Here is a 23,930-nt window from a genome sequence, read left to right as displayed (position 1 = left end):
AGGGCACTGATGCTATTCATGAGGGTGGCAAGCTTTGAAAGTCCCCACTATCCAATACCATTGCTTGGGGGTAGGGTGCACAAACATCCAATATATAGCAGACACATGTAGAGGAAGGATCATGTGAAGACACAGGGAGAAGACAGCCCAAGAGAGAGACCTCAGAAGACAACAGTGTTGATGGCACCCTGGTCTCAAACTTCCAGCTTCCAAAACTGAGAAAGTAATTTTTTATTGCTTAAGCCACCTTGTTCATGTTACTTTGTTGTGGTAGTCCAAGCTGACTGATGTGTCCAGGACTTGGTTATTGGTTGAGAGGCAGGATGGCACAGAGAATAAAGTCCCAGATTGTAAATTGACAATTTGGGTTAGAGTCTCCATCCTGTTGCCACTTTTTCTTTGTAAAACGTATGTGGTGGTAACAGCAACACCAGCCCACTTGAGCTGATGTGACCTCCTTGGAGTTGAATCAGCACAGGATTTCCCATTATTACCCTAAGGGTTTCCTTATCAAAGGTCTCCTGTGTAGGCTCTATTTTGATTTACTGCCTTTCTGGGGACTTTGCTGTTTAACCATTTTTTAGCCTACCATTTCCCCAGTGGGAACTTCACTTTCATACACACTCCTTCCTCAAGCCCTGTCTCAGTTTACCACCTTTGTGTACCAGTTTTGACTCTACTTCCTTTTCCTCCCTGAATTTTCCTGCCCCTCTGATTATTTGTGCTTAGAATTCCGTGCAGTTACATGCAATCCTTTCATCATTCTCTGTGTATTAGCTCCTTATCCCTGAGGGAGAACCCTGTGTCTTTTGCAGTTTCCATCACTGTGCTGAGCACACAGTGAGAATATGCATAAAACGAGTCCTGGACATATAAACTCTGCACGCTGCCTGCTCAAAAGCCCAGGGAAGAGAAAATGGAGACATAGTCCCAAGGAGAAAGCCACAGTCTATGTAGATTTCAGGCTCAGATAAGCTTATAGAGTGCGAGGGCCCCAGCACGATACAGACAACAGATTGCTTCCCAGAAGGTCATCATTACGTGTGAGGTATTCTTTTCTTTTATGCAACTTACTGCACCCTGTAGGAAACTGAATTTGGAGAATCAAGAGATCCATATGAGCAGGTATCACGGTGTCCATTGTGTTCAGCACCATGAGGACATCATAGTTTGGATCCTGTAAGGGTTATTCCTGACCCCTGCTTCCTCATGGCATCACATGAAGAATGGTTGTGACTGCCCCTGACTTGTGGGACACAGCCTGAGATGCTATCTAATATTTCCTTACTTATTACTTGGGTTGAAGAAAGAATCCATTAGATGAATGAATAAGATTTTTTTAAAATATATTTAATTTATTTTTTTATTCATGAGAGACACAGAAAGAGAGAGAGAGAGAGGCAGAGACACAGGCAGAGGTAAAAGCAGGCTCCATGCAGGGATCCTGATGTAGGACTAGATCCCAGGATTCCAGGATCACTCCCTGCGCCAAACGCAGGTGCCAACCACTGAGCCACCCAGAGACCCCCCTTCAATAAGATTTTTTTTAACCTGAGTTACTAATAAAGATTACAAACATACTTAAGGAAATATCAGCAACTTAATTCTGCAATGTCTGGAGAATGTTGGGGAGGGGAGACATCAGAGGACTCCAACTTTTTCAGGTTTGTAGAATTATGAGCTTGGAAGTGTGCAAACTTCAAAGCAAGACTTTGAGCAAGAAGGGACCAGTCAAGATTGATGAGGTGATGAACATCAGTGGGGATCTCCATTGCTTTGTTCTGTACAGTTGGTACGGATTTTTATGTTATTCAATATACTTATATTCCTCAAGTTGAGGACAGTTTCAGTAGCACAACCCATGGCAAAAATCATAAATATTGGACTATCTGCCAAAAGAAAAATCCAAGAGTTAGTCTTCTCTCTTATCTTGTTTCCCCTCTTCACCCATGTCCTATCCTATCTGCCTCCCTTGGGGAAGAAAAGGGTACACAGAATGCCCCAGAATTCCCCTCTGCCTTCTGTGAAAGAAGCAAGAACCACAGCTCCATCTCTGTCCAGGGACCAAGCCTTAGTTCCCTTTGGGCCCGACATCTCAGTTTAGGATGAATCCCAAAGGGCCCCTGCTGTGTCAGATGCATAGCTGAGATTGGAGTCTGTACCTTCTGACGAGGCAAGAGATAGTTGGAAGAGAGGAAAAAGCCTGAGGTCAGAACTCATGTATTCACCTAAACAGCCCCTTGGTACCTGTTGTTTTCTATCTGAATGGCATCTGTGCATCTTATTACAAGTCCATACTTTTTTCCTCCTCAGGAAAATGGCAAGTCCTTCTGCAGATTTCAGAATCATATCATGCTTATTCATGGGGATTGGGTAATAGCAATAATGGTAGTGATGAAAAAAACCAGAACTGAGGTATCACCCTCTTTGTTGAAGAGGGTGATGGCCAATGACCCAAGTTCCCATTCGAGGAGATCATGATATGACATGTTCCCAAGTGTCAGACTTTCCTGTGGAAAGCAGTTGTGTTCTCTTCATCTTCCCTCTCCTCTCCTCGTCCTCTCCTCTCCCCCTTCTCTCTTCTGACAGATGGCTCCCTCCAAACTTTGGAGAGTGAACTAGGACTTGGCCCTGTATCAGCCTTTGCTGTACATAGTAGTTAGTCTCTAGGATGGCCTGCGATCTCTTAGTATTCATGTCCTTGTATACTCTTCTCCCATGTTGTATCAGAGTTGATCTGTGCAACCAACAGGATACAACAGAAGTGAAGAAATGTTCCTTCTGATATTTGATTACTTTGAAACTGTAGTATCTCCTTCCTCCCTCCCTCTTCTCCTCCTTTTCTCCCTCTGTCATCATTTGCCCTGAGAAATGCCAGTTAGTGCTCTTCCTCCCTCCCTCCATCTCTCTTATCTCTCTTCTCTCTTCTCTTCTCTTCTCTCTATCTCTCTCTCTCTCTCTCTCTCATCAGTTGCTGTGGGGGAATACATTATAAGGACATCCAGGCAGCCCACACAGAGACCCATGTAGAGAAGAACCAAGCCTGACAACTACATGGGTGATCTTGGAAGCAGGTCTTCCTGGTGACAGGCCCTGCTGACAGCTAGATTACAACTTCATGAGAAACTCAGCCAGAAGCACTTAGCTAGGCCACTTCCAAACTCCTGACCCTCAGATGCCATGAAATAATAAATGCTCATTGTTTTAAACTGCCAAGTTTTGGAGTAATGATTACACAGCAAAGATAACTAGCACAGATATATCCTTTGAGAAAATGAACACCAAGAATCCTGTGGAAATAGTTGTACCTATGCCAATAACTTCCACACGCTTTGTCTCTGTACCAGTGCAGGCAAGAAGAACTGGGTCGCAGGAAACATCATACACGTTGTAGCAGGCAGGACACTTAATGCCATTGGGTACTGAGGATTCCTGAGGCACTGAATGAAGAAAGAAAATTTTCATCTCAAAGAGTAAGCCATAAAAGGAGCTCAGAGAATTTATTATCCCCCAACCAAGATCATGCTTATTCCATGATTCCTCCACCCAAAATCAAAATTATTTAAAACTAGGATGGCATGGAGGGTGTGTGTGTGTGTGTGTGTGTGTGTGTGTGTGTGTGTGTGGAGGGGAGTAGGTATTAAGTGGAAAGATAGAGGATCTTATAGGAATTTGGTTTATTTGCTTCTTTCATGAATTGATCCTTTGCCCTGGCTGGAGAAAAATGCTTAGATGCCAGAAGGTAACTTGTGGTCTTAAAAAATACTGGTAAGAAATTTTATCATTTCAAGTTTCACATCTAAGTCTTTAATACATTTTTAGCTTATTTCTGTGAATGGCATAAAAAAGTGGTCTGGTTTCATGCTTTTGTATACATGTAGCTGCCCAGTTTTCCCAGCACATTTTTGGGAGAGACTGCCTTTTCCCCCATTGTATATTCTTCTCTCCTTTGCCATAGATAAATTGACCATACAAGCATGGGTTTATTTCTGCATTCTCTCTTCTGTTCCATTGATCTATGTGTCTGTTTTTGTGCCAGTACCATACTGTTTTGATCACTACAGCTCTGTAGTGTATCTTGAAATCTGGGATTGTGATACTTTGAGCTTTATTCCCTCAGGATTGCTTTGGCTACTCAGTCTTTTGTGGTGCAAATTTTACTTTTATTTTCTCTAGTTCTGTAAAAAATACTGTTGTATTTTGATAGGAATTGCATATCTGTAGATTGCTTGGGTAGTATGGACATTTTGACAATACTCGTTCTTCCAGTCCATAACCAAACATTGGAAGTAATTTCACATCATCTGTAGACACATTTTTCTTTATATATCTCCTTTAGCAAAGGAAATAAAACAAAAATAAACTACTGGGACTACACCAAAATAAAAAGCTTTTGCATAGCAAAGAAAATCACCAACAAAATAAAAAGGCAACCTACTGAATGAAGAAAGATATTTGCAAATTATATATATCTTTTAAATATATAATTAAATATATAAATAATATATAACTTATAAAAAATAAAATATATAAATAATATAAACACTAATAAAAATTATATATAAATAATATTCTAAATATATAAAGAGCTTATACAACTCAATACCAAAAAAGCCCCACGAATAATCCAATTAAAAAATGGGCATGGAGGGATCCCTGGGTGGCGCAGTGGTTTGGCGCCTGCCTTTGGCCCAGGGCGCGATCCTGGAGACCCGGGATCGAATCCCACTTCGGGCTCCCGGTGCATGGAGCCTGCTTCTCCCTCTGCCTATGTCTCTGCCTCTCTCTCTCTCTCACTGTGTGCCTATCATGAATAAATAAAAATTAAAAAAAATGGGCATGGAAAAAAAAAATGGGCATGGGACCTGAATAGACATTTTTCCAAGAAAGATATATAGATGGCCAACGGACACATAAAAAAAGATTCTCAACATCACTAATCATCAGGAAAATGCAAGTTCAAACTATAATGAGATATCACTTTATGCCTGTCAGAATGGCTAAAATAAAAAACATAGGAAATAACAATTATTTGTGAGGGTGCAGAGAAAATGGAATCTTTGTGTGCTGTTGGTAGGAATGCAAATTGGGGATAGCCACTGTGGAAAACAGTATGGAGGTTCCTCAAAAAAATAAAAATGGAAATTCCATATGATCCCATAATTTCATTACTGGGGTATTTACCCAAAGAAAATGAAAAACACTAATTTGAAAAGATATATGCACCCCTATGTTTATTGTAGAATTATTTGCAATAGCTGATATATGAAAAAACAACCCGGGTGTCCATGGACTGAAGAATGGATAAAGAACACGTGATATGTATGTGTGTGTGTGTGTATGAATAAATAAATTTATTTATTCATTAGAGACACAGAGAAAGAGAGGCAGAGATATAGGCAGAGGGAGAAGCAGGCTCCCTTCAGGGAGCCCAGTATGGGACTCAATCCTGGGACCCCAGGATCACAACCTGAGCCAAAATCAGATGCTTAAGCACTGAGCCACCCAGGCGTGTCTATACAAGAGGATATTACACAACCATAAAAACGGATGAGATCTTTCCATTTCAAATAACATGGATGGATTTAGAGCATAAATGCTAAGTGAAATAAGGCAGTCAAGGAAAAATAAATATCTATCATGTGATTTCACTCATATATAGAATTTTAAAAATGAAACAAATTAGCAAACAAAGGTTTTTAAAAAGGCAAACAAAAACCACTCTTAAATAGCATAAACTGATGGTTGCTAGCAGGTAGGTGGGTGGAAGATGGATTATATAGGTGAAAGAGATTAAGAGTACATTTATCTTGATGAGCCCCGAGCAATATATAGAATTGTTGAATCGCTGTATTGTACACCTGAAACTAATATAATACTGTATGTTAATTATACTTCAATAAAAAAATACTGTTGAGAGAGTTAAGAAATAAATAGGCAAGGACAAACACTTTTCAACTGGAATGGAAAAGCAAACAATTTAAACCTACAAACTCATACTTAGTGTAAATCCTGAGGACCCATCCCAGCCGCCCAGCTGCCATTCAGTCTTCCTTAAAAGAAGGGCTTGTGCCTATCCCTTCACAGGAAGGAAAGACAGTCAGTGAGGAAAATCAATAGGCAGCTCAGAAGCAGAGAGACAGGTCGTAGGAAGGTACTTAGAAGACAGACATAAGGGATCCCTGGGTGGCGCAGCGGTTTGGCGCCTGCCTTTGGCCCAGGGCGCAATCCTGGAGACCTAGGATCGAGTTCCATGTCGGGCTCCCGGTGCATGGAGCCTGCTTCTCCCTCTGCCTGTGTCTCTGCCTCTCTCTCTCTCTCTCTCTCTCTCTCTGTATGACTATCATAAATAAATAAATTTAAAAAAATTAAAAAAAAGACAGACATAAGACAATGGATTGGGATAAAGGATGGGAAGGGAGGGAGAGCAGAGATGTGTTGGCACTCACCTTGGAAGTCCCCTTGGTTATAGAGCTCATCTTGGCAGCACTGGTAGTTTTACCTGAATGTTTTATTATCTCCTAGTGTTGCTGAGAAGGTCCTTGGGACACACTTGCTTGAAGAACAACCTTCTCCTCAACATATTGTAAGAGCTTCCCTGTACAGAAGCAAACCCCAGAAGGAATTTCCCCTTTGAACCATAGAGAGAGCGATGCCCAAATGGGCTACCATTATTAAAGGATTCTGTGCTTCAAATCCTTTTGTCTTTAGTCTTTCCACTTCTCAAGGAGCCCTTCTGCATTGGTCCATGGAATAAACCAGTGGAGGGATGGTTTGTTAGCACTTGTTAGAATGGGAGTGTCATACTTCAATGAGGTGATGCAGAACAAGGATTGTCCAGTCTTTTTACCAGTGTCTCCCACCCTGCCTCCTCCCACCACCCCACACCCCCAGTCCTATCTGGGTAGAATTCAACATAAGAAAGTAGGGTAAAATAGAAGATGCACAGGAAAGCTCCAGCTGGCACCAACATCAGCACTTGTCTGATCTAATCTCTGATTCCTCAGATGAAGAATCTGAGGCTCAGAGAAATGCAAAACTTGGCTAAAGTTGACTGAGAGGTGATGTGGGTCTCCTAATTTTGTCTCGTGCCTGTTGCCTCCACCACCAACTGCTCTCAACATCAGGAGAACCACAGAAAGCTAGCTCTATCTGTTGCTGCCCTACCTCCCCAGTTCTTAGAGGAATAGCCAAGGGCTTGCTCGTGAAAAGAAACAGGGTCTGAGAGAATGTATTAGTATCTTCAGAGATTCACTGACACTCTGTTAGGGTAGAGTATACTTCCTTGTCTCACTGACAATAGACATGGTCATATGATTTGCTCTGAATACTAAAATGTGAGCAGAAATGTGTATTCTATGTTCCAGCAGAAGCTAGGGTATACTTGGAGTATGGTTCTCTCTATCTCTCTTCATTTTTTTATTGTGGTACAATGCATATAAGGTAAAAAAATACTATCTTAAAAATTTTTAAAGATTTTACTTATTTATTCATGAGACACACACACACACACACACACACACAGAGACAGGCAGAGATACAGGCAGAGGGAGAAGCAGGCTCCATGCAGGGAGTCCAATGTGGGGCTTGATACTGGGACTTCAGGATTATGCCCTGAGCCAAAGGCAGATGCTCAACAGCTGAGCCACCCAGGCGTCCCTATATTAAACATTTTTAATTGCACAGTTCAGTGGTGTTAATCTCCATGCTCTTTCTTCCCTCCACCATGACACCCAGCAATTCTTTAGAAAGCATCTTCTCCATCAACTTGAGTCCCAGGTTAATATGATTTAGAGTAGACATGCGGCTGACCCAGATGGTGTGAGCAAGAAATAAATCTTTAATTTTGTAGCTTCTGACACCTTGGAGTCACTTGGTATAGCAGCGGTACTTAGCCTCTTAGTACTTAGCAGTACTTAGCCTGGCTGATACCAGGATAACACATGGCTGTCATCTCTAACTTGCTGTCCACCCTGCTGGCTAAAGACCATGAAGTTTCCATGCAATAGCATCTGACTTACAACTAAGTAGAAGAAAGTGTTTCTAGCTTCTAAAATCTCAAGGTGAAGGATGCAGACCAAGAATAAAAACATCTGAAAGCAAGGGCAAATGTATACAACTGAACATGTGCTTTCATTGGCACAGGGCATGCTCAAATGGCCTGATCTTCTGCCTTGTTGAGAATGGATTTTCCTCGGATGTGAGTCTTTGAAACAGGGTGTCACAGCCAACTTTCTCATTCTAAAGAGAAAGATAGAAATGAAGAGAAGCCAGGGCAGAGGGAAACATTAGTTCTTCAGTCACTGACTATCATTTCAGGCAGGGAATTTTTATTACTGTCTACCCCTAAAAACACGTAGGAAGACACAGACCAAAGAGATGTGATGGTGTCAAGTTGTCCACCCCCAGCCTGGGGCCACCCAATGCTTGCACAATCCCTGGTAGCCTGCCACCCAAGAGTACAGGTTCTTTGAGTGACCAAGCCCTCTGGTCACTGGGCCTGACAAGGGACAGATGGTGTTTGTACTTCTTCCAAGGATAGACTATGTCATGCTTAGGCGGAGGAGGAAATAAAAGCTTCATAAACACACTCAAGCCCTCTTTATGGTATTCACTTATATACCTGGCAGATGTCCAACTCATCAAAATTCCACCCTTTTCTGAACATGTCAAATGGCCAAAGTTAGGTCGAAGTTTGAGAAGGCAGAGAAGGGTCTGGAAGTGATAGAATTGGGTTGAGCACAGGCAGTGTTCATGGTGGAACCCACCCTGGAGAAAGACAACCAGTTACTCATTTCCCCCTCAATTTCTGGCCCTTGATGTACTCACCAATATCTATCATATCCCTTCTAAGAACCTGGGCCTAAGGGAAGTATAAAAGCTTACAGTTTTTTTTTTACCTGGATTCTGGAGCCAGAGTGCCTAGGCTCAAAGCACCTAGAACAATGCTAGCATGACTAGATTTGAATAAAGTTTAGCTATAGCTGCTGCTATAATGCTCTCACTCGTCACTTTTCATAGAGCTTGTAATTCAAGAGCACAGATAGGCAGCATTTTTCTGAACCTGAGGCTTGGAAGATAAATGGGATTCAGGTAAGATTCATGTAAGCCTGTGAAAATCCCACTCCCTGAGGCCTAGAGGGAAAATGAAAAGGCAGTTGTCATGTGGAGAAACCACCAATACCAAGAATGAGGGTCCCAACCCTGAATCCCAGATTTTTGGTTATTTCAAGAGGTGGGGATGGAACTCCTCAAAAGCCAGTCTGGAGAGCTAAGAGTAAGGTGTCATCCTGAGGCCCACCACTGTTCATCTGAGACGTGGGCAAGTCAGAGTAAGGATGTACCGGCAGGTGGCCTGATAACAAGAAGTAGGGCTGCAGGTCCTGATGTGCAGGGCATTGTGCACAACATTGTGATGCTCAGACAATCTTGCCAGTAAACCAGGGGAGGTAAAGGTTATGTGCAGGTCTGGGTGGGATTCTTGGCCCAGCATAGGGATGCTTCCCTGAGACCACTGCTCAGTGAGAATCAAGACTCTACATCCAGCTGCCATGGGATCATGAAAGGAAATGACTATAAGAAAATGTCACCCTAACTACTTCTTACTACCAGCTTAAAGCACTCTTCCCCACTCACTAATTCACAGGACCAGAAGGTATTTTCTAACCCCATACGAACATGTAATGGGCAGAACATATAAGGGTGAATGAAAAAGAGTTAGGATGAAGATATGGAAGTTTTCCAGTTAACAAAATAAGCCTAGAAGTCAAAAACTAGAAAGTTTCATGTGAGGGCTATGAATGAAAGTTTGGACAGGGTGGTGTGTGTGTGAAGGTGTGCAGCAGGGAGGCATCTTGGGTTCAAATTATGAAGGTAACTGTCTTGGTTTCTTAGGACTACCATAACAGAGTGCCACCAACCAGGTAGCTTAAACAACAAAAATGTGTATTCTCACAGTTGTGGCATCTAAAAGTCTGAACATGGAGCCAGCAGGGTTGGCTCCTTCAGGAGGCTGTGGAGAAGATACTGTCCCATGCCTTTGTCCTGGCTTCTGGTGGCTGCAGCAATCTTTGTCACCCCTTGGCTTATAGACACATCACTCTGATCTCTGCCTCCATCTTCACATGGAGTTCCCTTGTGTGTCCCTCCTCTTTTTATAGGGATAGGGACACTAGCCGTATTAGGTTGGGGCCCACATTATTTCAGTATGACCTCATTTAACTGATAACATCAGCAATGACCCTATTTCCAAATAAGATCATATTCTCAGGTATCCAGGGCTTAGGACTTCAATATATCTCTTTTGGAGGTGCAATCAAAGTCATAACAGGAACAGAAGCCCTTGGATTCCCCCCTCTCAGTGCCCATTCCTTCTACCTGGGTCCCTCTAACTTTGTCCTTTCATGTGTCCATCCAAGTGGCTAGCACTGCTCTCCTCAGGGACACTCTTTACTGTCTGAAAGCGGTCCATCTGAGAGTGGAAATTGGGACAGCCACTATGGAAAACAGTAGGAAGGGTCCTCAAGAAACTATAAATAGATGCACTTCTGGATATATAACTTAATGAAACAAAATCACCACCCTGAATATGTCTACACCCCATATTCATCACAGCATTATTCACCATAGCTAACCAATGGTAACAACCTAAGTATCTATCAACAAATGAATGGATGAAGGAATACTATTTGGCCATAAAGAAAATCTTGCCATTTATGACAACATGGATAGACATTGGAGGAATTATGCTAGGTGAAATAAGTCAGAGAATGACGAACACTTATAATCTCACTTACATAATAATTGATAGAAACAGAATAGATTGGTGCTTACCAGAGATAGAGGGAGAGTGTGGGGGCATACTCCTTAGTTTTGTGATCTTGGGGCTAAATTTATCCTTTTCTTTGAAAAACTTGTCATGCCCTGTCTTCCATTTTAAGTACCATCTTTATGGATAATGATCATTACAAAGAATACATGTTTGTTGCAAAAAAACCCTCAGAATGTAGAAGTATAGAATAAAAAGTGGAAGTTACCTGCCTTCTGGTGGCTTCTACATCCTGTGATTGTTTTCTGAGTGAGGATGTTCCAGGGTGTAGTCTTCCTGAGGCAACAACTGTTCTTGTAAACTGTAGAGAGGTAGTTTAAGGAAGTGGGTTTTATGGATGAACATAAGATTCATCCCTAACTGGGTTCAAATTCCTACCCCTTCTGTTACTAGCTCTTCCAAAGTGGATGTTATTTCAGCTTTCCATGCCCCTCTTTATCTTTAAGCTACAAGATGATCATGGTAGTAGTCCCTATATCATGGAGTTGCTGTGAGAATTAAGTGATTTCACAAACATGGTAATTCTTGGCTACTTTTATTATTGTTTTGTATCTTCCTGCCTACTGGAGGTCTTTGAGCCAAGGAATAATGAGATAGTACAAGTTCAAGAATGTAAATTAACCAACGAAAAGCCCAATAAGGATAATAGCACTGTCTCTGAGGTGTGGATGGAAAACGTAAAAACAATTTTAAAAATTAATTTTCCAGCTTTATTGACATATAAATGACATGTAATATTGCATAAATGTAAAGAATATAACAGTTTAAAAATATTTTTATTTAAATTCCAGTAAACAGTGTACTGCATATTAATTTGAAATATATATATATATATACTGTGAAATTACTACAATAAATTTAATTACCATCCACACCTCACATGGTTACAAATTCTTTTTCTTGTGATGTGAACTTTTAAGGTTTACATTCTTATCACTTTCAAATATATAATATTGTTAACTATAGTCACCGGTGCTGTGCACTATATCCCCAGACCATTTCATAGGTTGCCTTTTAGTTTTGTTGATGATTCCTACACTGTGCAGAAGCATTTTGGTTTTGATACAGTCCGAATAGTTTTACTAGTTTCAGAGGCAGAGCTTAGTGATTCATCAGTTGCATATAACATCCAGTGCTCATTACATCAATGTGCCTGCCTTAATGTCCATCAACCCATTTACCTCATCCCCTCACTCCCCTCCCCTCCAGCAACCCTGTTTGTTTCCTAGTGTTAAGAGTCTCCCATGGTTTGCCTCCCTCTCAATTTCATCTTATTTTTCCTTCCTTTCCCCTATGTTCATCTGTCTTATTTCTTAAATTTTACGTATGTGTGAAATATTATGGTATCTGTCTTTCTCTGGACTGACTTTACTTCACTTAGCATCATACCCTCTAGTTCTAGTCACATCACTGCAAAATGGCAAGATTTCATTCTTTTGATGGTTTGGGTAATATTCCATATTATATCCATATATATTGCTTCTCCATTCACCTCTCAATGGGCATCTTGGCTCTTTCCATATTTTGGCTGTTGTACGCACTGCTGCCTATAAACATTGGACTGCTTGAGCTACTTTGAATAACTTGTTTGTATCCTTAGATAATCTACCTAATAGTACAATTACTGCGTGTAGATGGTTTTATTTTTCAGTTTTTGAGGAACTTCCATTCTGGTTTCCACAGAGGCTGCAAAAGTCTGCATTCTCACCAAGAGTGTAAAAGGGTTCCCTTTCTCCACATCCTTGCTAACATCAGTTGTTTTCTGTCTTGTTAATTTTTAGCCATTCTGACTGGTGTGAGGTGGCATCTCATTTTGGCTTTGATCTGTATTTCCCTGATGACAAGTCACGTGGAACATTTTCTCATGTGTCTGTTGGCCATGTGTATGTCTTATTTGGACAAACGTCTGTTCATGTCTTCTGTCCATTTCTCAACTGAATTTTTTGCTTGAGTTTGATAAGTTCTTTATCGATTTTGGATACTAGCCCTTGACCTGATAAGATCATTGCAAATATCTTCTCCCATTCCATAGTTGCCTTTTAGTTTTGTTTGGTTTTTTTTTCCTTTACTGTGCAAAAATTTTTATCCTGATGAGGTTTCAGTAGTTCACTTTGCTTTTGTTTCCCTTGTCTCCAGAGACATGTCTAGAAAGAAGTTCGCTGCGGCTGAGTTCAACAGATTGCTGCCTGTATGTATTCTCCACTAGGATTTTGATGGATTCCTGTCTCACATTGAGGTGGTTCGCCCATTTTGAGCTTATCTTTGTGTATGGTGTAAGAAAGTGGTCCAGTTTCATTCTTCTGCATGTGGCTGTATAATGTTCCTAACACCATTTTGTTGAAAAAATGTCTTTTTCCACTGGATGTTCTTTCCTGCTTTGTCAAAGATTAGTTGACCGTAGAGTTGATGGTCCATTTCTGGGTTCTCTATTCTGTCTCATCGATATATGTGTCTGTTTTGTATCAGAACCATACTGTCTGATGATCAGAGCTTTGTAATACGCTTGAAGTCCAGAATTTTTGCTGCCTCCAGCTTTGGTTTTCTTTTTCAACATTACTTTGGGGATTTGAGGTCTTTTCTGGTTTCATACAAATTTTAGGGTTGTTTCATAGATCAATGGAACAGAATAGAGAATCCAGAAGTGGAACCTCAACTTTATAGCCAAATAGTATTCGACAAAGGAGGAGAAGACTATCTATCCACTGGGAAAAAGACAGTCCTCTTCAATAAATGGTGCTGGGAAAATTGGACATCCACGTGCAGAAGAATGAAACTAGACCACTCTCTTGCACCATCCACAAAGATAAACTCAAAATGGGATGAAAGATCTTAATGTAAGACAAGATTCCATCAAAATCCTAGAGGAGAACACAGGCAACACCCTTTCTGAACTTGGCCACAGTAACTTCTTGCAAGATTAATCCATGAAGGCAAGAGAAACAAAAGCAAAAAATGAATTATTGGGACTTCATAAGATAAGAAGCTTTTGCACAGCAAAAAGATACCATCACAAAACTCAAGACAACCTACAGAATGGGAGAGGATATTTGCAAATGACATATCAGATAAAGGGCTAGTTTCCAAGATCTATAAAGAACTTCTTAAACTCAACAGCAAGAAACAATCCAATCATGAAATGGGCAAAAGACATGAAGAGAAATCTCACAGAGGAAGACATAGACGTGGCCAACAAGCACATGAGAAAATGCTCTCGCTCACTTGCCATCAGGGAACTACAATCAAAACAACCATGAGATCCCACCTCACACCAGTGAGAATGGGGAAAATTAACAAGCAGGAAACCACAAATGTTGGAGAGGATGTGGAGAAAGGGGGACCCTCCTGCACTGTTGGTGGGAATGTGAACTGGTGCAGCAACTCTGAAAACTGTGTGGAGGTTCCTCAAAGAGTTAAAAATAGATCTGCTCTATGGACCCAGCAATTGCACTGTTGGGATTTTCCCCAAAGATACAGATGCAATGAAATGCCGGGACACCTGCACCCCGATGTTTGTAGCAGCAATGTCCACAATACCCGCACTGTGGAAGGAGCCTCGGTGTCCATAGAAAGATGAATGGATAAGAAGATGTGGTTTATGTATACAATGGAATATTAATCAGCCATTAGAAATGACAAATACCCACCATTGGCTTCGACGTGGATGAACTGGAGAGTATTATGGCTGAGTGAAATAGTCAATTGGAGAAGGACAAACATTATATGATCTCATTCATTTGGGGAACGATAAAAAATAGTGAAAGGGAATAAAGGAGAAAGGAGAAAAAATGAGTGGGAAATATCAGAAAGGGAGACAGAACATGAAAGACTCCTAACTCTGGGAAACGAACTAGGGGTGGTAGAAGCAGAGGAGGGTGGGGGGTGGGGGTGATGGGCACTGAGGTGGGCACTTGACGGGATGAGCACCGGGTGTTATTCTATATGTTTGGCAAATTGAACACCAATAAAAGATAAAATTTATTTTAAAAAAATTTTAGGAGTTGTTGGTTCCAGCTCTGTAAAAAATGCTAATGCTGGCAGCCCAGGTGGCTCAGCGGTTTAGCGCCACCTTCAGCCCAGGGCCGGATCCTGGAGATTCGGGATCCAGTCCCACGTTGGGCTCTCTGCATGGAGCCTGCTTCTCCCTCAGCCTGTGTCTCTGCCTCTCTCTCTCTCTCTCCCCTCTCTGTGTATCTGTCATGAATAAATAAATAAAACCTTTTAAAAATTGGTATTTTGATAGAGATTGCACTGAATGTGTAGGTTGCTCTGGGTAGCATAGACAACTTTTGGGGTAGCATTAACAATATTTGTTCTTCCAATGCATGAGAATGGAATGTTTTTCCTTTTCTTATGTCTTCCTCAATTCTTTCATAAGCATTCCATAGTATCCAGAGTACAGATCCTTTACCTCTTTGGTTTATTCCAAGGTGTCTTATGGTTTGGGGGACAATTGTAAGTGGGATCCATTCCTTCATTTCTTTCATCCGTTCATGTTTAGTGTATAGAAATGCAACTGACTTCTGTGCATTGATTTTATATTCTGCGATTTTGCTGAATTCCTACATCAGTTCAAGCATTTTGGGATGGATCTTTTGGGTTTTCTATATAAAGTATCATGTTGTCTACAAATAGTGAAAGTTTGACTTCTTTGCCAATTTGGATGCTTTTTATTTGTCTGATTTCTGAGGCTAGGACTTCTAGCACTATGTTGAACAGCAGTGAGAGCGGACATCCCTGTCTTATTCCTGACCCTGGAAGAAAATCTCTGTTTTTTCCCTGTTAAGGATGATATTCACTGTGGATTTTTTGTATGGCTTTTAGGATACTGAGGTAAGTTCCTTCTGTCTTTATCTGCAGTGAGTTCAATCAAGAAAGAATGCTGTATTTGTCTTTATTAATGTTGTGTATCATGTTGATTTGCAACTGTTGAACCACCCTTGCATCTCAGGAATAAATTCCTTTTGGTCATGGTAAAATAATCCTTTTAATGAACTTTTGGATCCAATTTGCTACTATCTTGGTGACAATTTTTGCATCCATATTCATCAGGGATCTTTGATCTGTACTTCTTTTGGGTGGGGTCTTTATTTGGTGTTGGGATTGATGCTGGCCTCATAGAATGAGTTTGGAAGTTATTCTTCCATTTCTAGTTTTTGGAACAGTTTCAGAATAGGTACTAATTATTTAAATGTTTGGTGAATTCCCCTGGGAAGCCGTCTGGCCCTGGACTCTTGTTTGTTAGGAGACCTTTGAGATCTGATTCAATTTCTTTGCTGGTTATGGCTCTGTTCAGATTTTCTATTTCTTCCTGTTTCCGTTTAGTAGTTTATATATTTCTAGGAATGCATCCAAATTGCCTAATTTGTTGGGATATAATTGCTCACAATATTCTCTTATAATTGTATTTCTTCAGTGTTGCTTGTGATCTCTTTTTCATCATTCATGATTTTATTTCTTTGAGTCCTTTCTCTTTTCTCTTTTTGATAAGTCTGGCTAGGCATTTATCGATTTTATTAATTCTTTCGAAGAATCAGCTATTAATTTCATTGATCTTTTCTGTTTTTTCCCCCATATCATTGCTTTATGGTCCACTCTATTATTTTTCTTCTTCCTGCTAGATTTAGGCTTTATCTGTTGTTCTTTTATCAGCTCCTTAGATTTCAGGTTATGTGTGTCTTTGCAACTTGTTTCTTGAGAAAGGCCTGTGTTGCTATATACTTTCCTCTTAGGACCACCTTTGCTGCATCCTCATAGTTAGGGGACATGTCTAGAAAAATGTCGCTACAGGAATACCAGAGAAATTGCCTCTCTTCTAGAATTTTTATACTTTCAATCTCACAATTAGGTCTTTGATACATTTTGAGTATATTTTGTGTATGGTGTAGAAAATGGCCTACTTCATTGTTTTTGCAAGTAGCTATCCAGTTCCCAACAGCACTTGTTGAAGAGACTTTTTTCCCATTATTTTTCCTGCTTTGTCAGAGAGTAAATGATCATATAATTATAGATTCTTTAGTGTTGTTTTATTAATCTGTGTGTCCATTTTGTACTAACAGTATACTTTCTGAGTTACTACAGCTTTGTAATAGAACTGGAAGTCTGGAATGGAAGTGGTTACCTCCTGTTTTGTTTTTCCAAGATTGCTTCGGCTGCTTGGGGTATTCTGTGTTTCCCTATAAATTTTAGGATTGTTTTAGCTCTGTGAAGAATGCCGGTGATATTTTTGATAGGAATTGCATCCAAGTGTAGATTTCTTTGGTTGGCATAGACTTTTAAACAGTATCTGGCCTTTTTTTTAATTTTTTAAAAATTTATTTATTTGTGATAGTCACAGAGAGAGAGAGAGAGAATGAGGCAGGAGACACAGGCAGAGGGAAAGCAGGCTCCATGCACCGGGAGCCAACGTGGGATTCATCCAGGTTCTCCCGGATTGCGCCCTGAGCCAAAGGCAGGCGCCAAACCGCTGCACCACCCAGGGATCCCAGTATTTGGCCTTCTAATCCATAAGCATGGAATGTCTTTCCAATTGTGTCATCTTCAACTCTTTAATCATTGTTTTATAGTTTTCAGAGTATAGGTCTTTTACCTCTTTGGTTAAGCTTATTCCTAGGTATTTTAATATTTCTGGTTCAATTGTAAATGGGATTATTTTATTAATTTGTCCTTCTGCTGTTTCATTATTAGTGTATAGAAATGATACAGATTTCTGTGTGTTGTTTTTGTATCCTGTGACTTTACAAATTTATTTCTCAGCTATAGAATGTTTTTGAAGGAGTGTTTAAGGTTTTCTGTGTGTACTATTATGTCAACTGCAAATAGTGAAAGTTTTACTTCATCCTTGCAATTCCGGATGCACTTTATTTCTCTTTGATGTCTGATTGCTGTGGCTAAGATTGAGAGATAGGGAGGGAGACAGGGCCAGGCCAGGAGGGACAGAGAGTGAGACCGGGAGGGAGAGACAGAGACCCGGACGGAAGGACAGGGAGGGAGACACAGAGCCAGAGAGAGGCTTCGTGCCTCCATGAGCAGGAGTCCCTTGGGACTGAGCGGGGGCTCAAGGCCTCAAACCCAGCGCCTGACCAGACTACCCGGCAGAGGCATAGGCATTCTCCACTCCGCTCTGAACTCCGCGAAGGGCGGGCCTCTGTGCGGGGGGCGGGCCCAGGGGCGGGAGCGGGGGAGGCCACAGGGTTCCAGGAGCTTGCCCCTGCGCCTGACCCCGAGCGTGACCTGAAGGGGGCCGCGGCTGGCCGCAGGAGGAGCTGTGCGCAGATGCGACCCGGCGGTGGCAGGAGGTAGCTCGGCCGCGCCCCCAGTCCAGGCCCGCGGTTCCCCGCGGTTCCCCGCGCTCCGGGCTCGCGGCAGCGCTCTGCAGGCCTCGGCCCCCTGCGCGCAGGTCAGCGTGGGCCCCGGGAGGTGTGACGGGCCCTGGGGTGGCTGTGCGAGGGGCATCTGACCCTCGCTTGTGGCGCAGCGGGTGCCTGGGAGGGACCGGGAGGGGGACAGCGGGCCTTGGGGCTGCATGGAGGTGGCCCCGTGGCGAGCCGGACCCACACCCTTTGGGCCGCCAGGGTGCCGGGCAGAGGGCTGCGGGGAAGGAGTGGTGGGACCTGTTGGCGGAGGGGGGCGGTGGGGCCTCCTACAGGTCAGGCCAGGTCTCCTTTGGGCGGCTCAGGGAGGGTGCGGGGCCCCTCCCCCGGGCTCAGGGAGGTACCGCGGAACCCATGTGCGTGCGCTCAGAGGGGTTAGGGTGCAGGCACCTTGCAATGTCAGGGCACGGCCTTGGGACGGTGGCTTGAGGGCCTGGGCTGCTGGGCCCCAGGAGCCTCCCCAAGCCCTTGGCTCTTACTCCGCCCCCCCCCCTCCCAGCTCTCAGGTCCCTCCCTAAGCACCCCAGCCTGGCCAGGAGCCCGCCCCTCCCGCTTGGTCCCTGTCAGGTGAGTATGGCTACCTCTGAAATTTTTGCATTTTGAAAACGTTCTCCTTTCTCCACAGCCTCCCCAAAATTTGGTGTTTCCTGTCTTTTTAATGTTCTCACCGGTGTGAGGTGGCATCTCATTGTGGTTTTGACCTTTATTACTCTGATGGCCAGTGACCCAGAGCATTGTCTTGCCTGCTTGTTGGCCATGTACATATAGGTCTTCTTCCGTGACTTTTCTGTTCGTGACTTTTCCCGTTTTCTGGATGGGATGGTTGGTCTCTTTGCTGTGGAGTTGCAGAGGTTCTTCAGAGATCTTGGATGCTGGCCCTTTATCTGACGGGTCATTTGCACATACCTTCTTCTCCCATTCTGTGGGCCACCTTTGAGTTATGTTGAGTGTTTCTTTTGCTGTGCGGAAAGTGCTCATCTTGATGAAGTACCAGCGATCCATTTTCGCTCTTGTTTCTCTGGACTTTGTGGCTGATGTAATTTGCAAGAAGTTGCTGTGGCCCAGTTCAAGAAGGGTGTTGTTTCCCGTGTTCTCCCGGGGGTTTTGATGGAATCTTGTCTCACATTTAGATGCTTCATCCATTTTGAGTTTATCCTTGTGTTTGGTGTGAGAGGAATGGTCCAGGTTCATTCCTCTGCATGTGGCTGTCCAGTGTTCCCAGCAGCCTTGATCGAAGAGACTGTCTTTTTTTTCCCATCTTTCCTGCCTGGCCAAATATTAGTTGCCCGTAGAGTTGAGGGTCCACATCTGGATGCTCTCCTCTGTTCCATTGATCCATGTGTCCGTTTCTGTGACAGTACCACACTGTCCTGATGCTCACAGCTTTGAGGCGCGCCCTGAAATCTGGCATTGTGCTGCCCCACCCCCACCCCCTGCATTGGATTTCTTGGCTACTATTCCCGTGGCCGTTCGGGGTCTTTTCTGATTCCACACAAGTCTTCAGATGATTTTTTCCAGCTCTCTGAAGATAGTCCATGGTATTTCTGAGAGGGATTACACTATTTGTGTAAATTGCCCTGAGTCACGTTGACATTTTCCCCAATATTAATTCTTCCAAACCAGGAGCATGGAACCTTTTTCCATCGCTTTGTGTCTTCCTCAGTTTCTTTCAGACATGTTCTGCAGTGTTTTGGGTAGCAATCCTTTACCCCTTTGGTTAGGTTTATTCCTAGGTAGCTCATGCTTTTTTTGGGTGCTGCGGTTGTATAAATGGGGTTGACCCCTTCCTCGATGTCCCTTTCCTCGGTCTCATTCTTCGCTTACAGAAAGGCCACTGGTTTCTGGGTCCCGAGTTTGTATCCCGCCACACTGCCGAACTTGCTGTAGGAGTTCCAGCCATCTTGGGTTTTCTAGGTACGGTATCGTGTCATCGGTGAAGAGGGAGAGTTTGACTTCTTCTTTGCCGATTTGAATGCCTTTTATTTCTTTTCATTGCCTGATTGCTGAGGCCATGACGTCTCGTACTATGTTGAGAATAGCAGCAGTGAGAGTGGACATCCCCGTCTCGTGCCTGGTCATCGGGGAAAGGCTCCCAGTGTTTCCCCATTGGGAATGAGAATTTGCCGCGGGCTTTTCGTAGATGGCTTTGAAGATGCTGAGGGACGTTCCCTCTATCCCGGTACTCTGAAGCGTTTGGATCAGGAATGGATGCTGTGTTTTGTCAAATGCTTCTTCCTCTGCGTCTCTTGAGAGGATCATCTGGTTCTTGTTTTCTCTCTTGCAGATCTGATGAAGCACCTTGAGTGCTTTCTGAGTGCTGAAGAAGCCTTGCACCCCGGGGATAAAGCCCACCGGGTCATCGTGAGTAACTTGTTAATAATGTCCTGTTGGATCCCGTTGGCTCATAGCTTGTGGAGGTGTGCATCCGTGTTCATCAGGGACATCGGTCCAGAATTCTCCCTTTGGGTGGGGGGGGTCTTGGGTTTTGGAGTTAAGGTGACGCTGGCCTCCAAGAACGAGTTTGGAAGTATTCCATTTCTTTCTATCTTTCGGAGCAGCTTTGGTAGCACAGGTATGATTTCTTCTTGAAGCGTTTGATAGAATTCCCCTAGGAAGCCATCTGGCCCCGGACGTTTGTGTCTCGGGAGGTTTGTGTGTTTCTTTATAGGTGTGTTTCTTATTTCCTATTGGGGTTCATTTTGCCAACATAGAGCATAACCCCCCAGGGCTCATCCCATCAAGTGCCCCGCTCCGTGCCGTTGCCCAGTCACCCGCACCCCCCACCCTCCTCCCTTTCTCCACCCCCTTGTTCATTTCCCCGGGTTAGGAGTCTCTCCTGTTCGGTCTATACTACCTTTCTGCTATCTGCCACTCATTTTTTTCTCCTTTCCCCCCTCACTCCCCTTTCACTATTGTTTTCATCCTCCCCAGAAGAATGAGACCATATGATGTTTGTCCTTCGCGATTGTCTTCTTTCCCTCAGCCTTAATACCCTCCGGTTCCATCCAGGTCGAAGCAAATGTAGTGTTTCGTCGTTTCTAACGGCTGAGTAATCTTCCATTGTGTACAGAGACCACTCACCCTCCTTATCCATTCATCTTCGTATGGACACCGAGGCTCCTTCCACAGAGTGACTATCATGGATGTTGCCGCTTGAAACCTCGGGGTGCAGATGTCCCAGCATTTACACCTGATCTGTATCATTTGGGTACATCTCCACCAGTGCACCCCCATGCTGGATCACAGTGTAGATCCGTTGTTACCTCTCGAGGCACCTCACACGGCTTTCCAGGCGTGGCTGCACCAGGTCACATTCCCACCATCAGTGCAAGAGGGTTCCCCTTTCGCCACAATCATCACTGACATTCGCTGCTTCCTGTCTTGTTAACGTTCACCGCGGTCACTGGTGCGTCAGGTGGGATCTCGTTGTGCTTTTGACCTGTATTTCCCTGACGGCCAGTGATTGCGGTGCATTGTCTCATGTCTTGTCTGTCACGCCTACGTCTTCCTCTGTGACATTTTCCGTTCACGTCTCTTGCCCGTCTACCAGATTGGATCCTTGGTACTCTTTGCTGTGGAGTTACAGAAGTTCTTCAGAGATCTTGGATACTGGCCCTTTACCTGACAGGTGTCATTTGCACATAACTTCTCCCATTCTGTGCGTTGGCTTTAAGTTTTTTGAGTGTTTCTTTTGCTGTGCGGAAGCTGCTCATCTTGGTGAAGTCCCAGCGATCAATTTTTGCTCTTGTTTCTCTGGCCTTCATGGCTGATGTAATTTGCACGAAGTTGCTGTGGACCAGATGGTGTTGTTGCCTGTGTTGTCCCCTAGGATTTTGATGGAATCTTGTCTTGCATTTAGATCCTTCATCCATTTTGAGTTTATCCTTGTGTATGGTGTGAGAGGAATGATCCAGTTTCATTCTTCTGCGTGTGGCTGTCCAGTGTTCCCAGCAGCATTTACTGAAGAGATTGTCTTTTTTGTTCCCCCTGCAAGGTCTTTGCTGCCTGGCCGAATATTAGTTACCCATAGAGTTGAGGGTCCACCTCTGGATGCTCTCTTCTGTTCCATTGATCGGTATGCCTGTCTTTGTGCCAGTATCACACTGTCTTGCCGGTAACAGCTTCGTGGCACAACGTGAAATCCAGCATTGTGCTGCCCCCGCAGTGGTTTTCTTGGCTACTCTTCCTGTGGCCGTTCGGGGTCTTTTCGGATTCCACACCAGTCTTCAGATGACTTGCTCCAGCTCTCTGAAGAGAGTCCATGGTATTTCTGACAGGGATTGCATTAGTTGTGTCGATTGCCCTGGGTCACATTGACATTTTCCCGAATATTAATTCTTCCAATCCAGCATCATGGAACCTTTTCCATCTCTTTGTTTCTTCCTCAGTTTCCTTCAGACTTGTTCTGCAGTGTTTCGGGTAGAGACCCTTTACACCTTTGGTTAGGGTTCTTTCCTAGGTAGCTCATGCTTTTTTGGGGGTGCTGCAGTTGTATAATTGGGGTTGACCCTTTCCTCGATGTCCCTTTCCTCGGTCTCCTTGTTCGCATGTAGAAAGGCCACTAGTTTCTGGGCCCCACGTTTGATCCTGCCGCACTGCCGAACTTGCTGTAGGGAGTTTGAGCCAATCATGTGGTGGAGTCTTTTGGTTTTCTAGGTACAATATAATGTCATTGGCGAAGAGGGAGATGTTGACTTCTTCTTTGCCAGTTTCAATGCCTTTGTTTCGTTTTGTTGCCTGACTGCTGAGCCATGACGTCTCGTACTATGCTGAGAATAGCAGTGGTGAGAGTGACATCCCAGTCGCGTGCCTGTTCTTCAGGGCAAGGCTTCCGGTGTTTCCCCATTGCGAATGATAATTTGCCACGGCGCTTTTCGGAGATGGCTTGGAAGATGCTGAGAGACGTTTCCTGTATCTCTGTACTCTGATGCGTTTGGATTCGTTGGACTCTGGGCATGGATTCCGTATTTTGTCAAATGCTTCCTCTGCGTCACTTGAGAGGATCATCTGGTTCTTGTTTTCTCTCTTGCAGATCTGAAGAAGCACATGGAGTGCTCTCCGAGTGCTGAAGCAGCCTTGCACCCCGGGGATAACCCCACTGGGTCATGGTGAGTAACTTCTTAATAATGTCCCGTTGCAACCTGTTGGGTCGTATCTTGTGAGAAGGTGTGCATCCGCGTTCATCAGGGGACATCGGTCCAGGATTCTTCTTTTTGGTGGGTTCTTGGGTTCTGGAGTTAAGGTGACCCCGGCCTCCAAGAACGGGGTTGGAAAGTGTTCCCATCTCTTTCTAATCTTTCGCAGCAGCTTTAGTAGCATAGGTATGGCTTTCATCTTGAAGCATTGGATAGATTCCCCTGGTAAGCCTACTGGCCCTGGACTTTTGTGTCTCGGGAAGTTTGTGAGTTTATCGGTTTATTTATTATTGGAGTTCGTTTTACCAACATAGAGAGTAACCCCCCAGTGCTAATCCCATCAAGTTCCCCCCTCGGTGCCCGTCGCCCAGTCACCGCCACCCCCCGCCCTCCTCTCCTTTCTTCCACCCCTTGTTCGTTTCCCAGGGTTAGGAGTCTCTCCTATTCTGCCTCTCTGCCATCTCCCACTCATTTTTTTCTCCTTTCACCTCTATTCCCTTTCACTATTTTTGTCATACTCCCCAAAGAATGAGACCATATAATGTTTGTCCTTCACCTATTGCCTTCTTCCCTCAGCCGTAACACCCTCTGGTTTCC

General features: G+C 43.6%; 2 long non-coding RNA genes across 4 annotated transcripts; one reads left to right on the top strand and one right to left on the bottom strand.

Moving 5' to 3' along the window:
* Positions 1–1,434: 1,434 nt before the first annotated feature.
* LOC119878792 lies at positions 1,435–11,131 on the bottom strand. Of its 3 annotated transcripts, none has more exons than XR_005387143.1 (4): positions 11,037–11,131; positions 6,450–6,598; positions 3,309–3,440; positions 1,435–1,889 (listed from the first exon to the last, which is right to left on the bottom strand). It is a non-coding gene; the product is annotated as an uncharacterized LOC119878792 (long non-coding RNA). The 3 variants fall into 3 exon arrangements; XR_005387144.1 differs by lacking the exon at positions 1,435–1,889 and adding an exon at positions 1,946–2,737; XR_005387142.1 differs by lacking the exon at positions 1,435–1,889 and having other exon boundaries at positions 2,956–3,440.
* LOC119878793 lies at positions 3,326–23,291 on the top strand. The gene is made up of 3 exons (XR_005387145.1): positions 3,326–3,473; positions 20,483–20,559; positions 23,231–23,291. It is a non-coding gene; the product is annotated as an uncharacterized LOC119878793 (long non-coding RNA).
* Positions 23,292–23,930: the final 639 nt, after the last annotated feature.

The sequence above is a fragment of the Canis lupus genome, unplaced genomic scaffold (genome assembly GCF_011100685.1).
Source record: "Canis lupus familiaris isolate Mischka breed German Shepherd unplaced genomic scaffold, alternate assembly UU_Cfam_GSD_1.0 chrUn_S1920H2119, whole genome shotgun sequence".
NCBI lineage: Eukaryota > Metazoa > Chordata > Mammalia > Carnivora > Canidae > Canis > Canis lupus.
The sequence above is the reverse complement of the archived record's forward strand: the minus strand, read 5'-3'. Positions and strand labels throughout refer to the sequence as shown.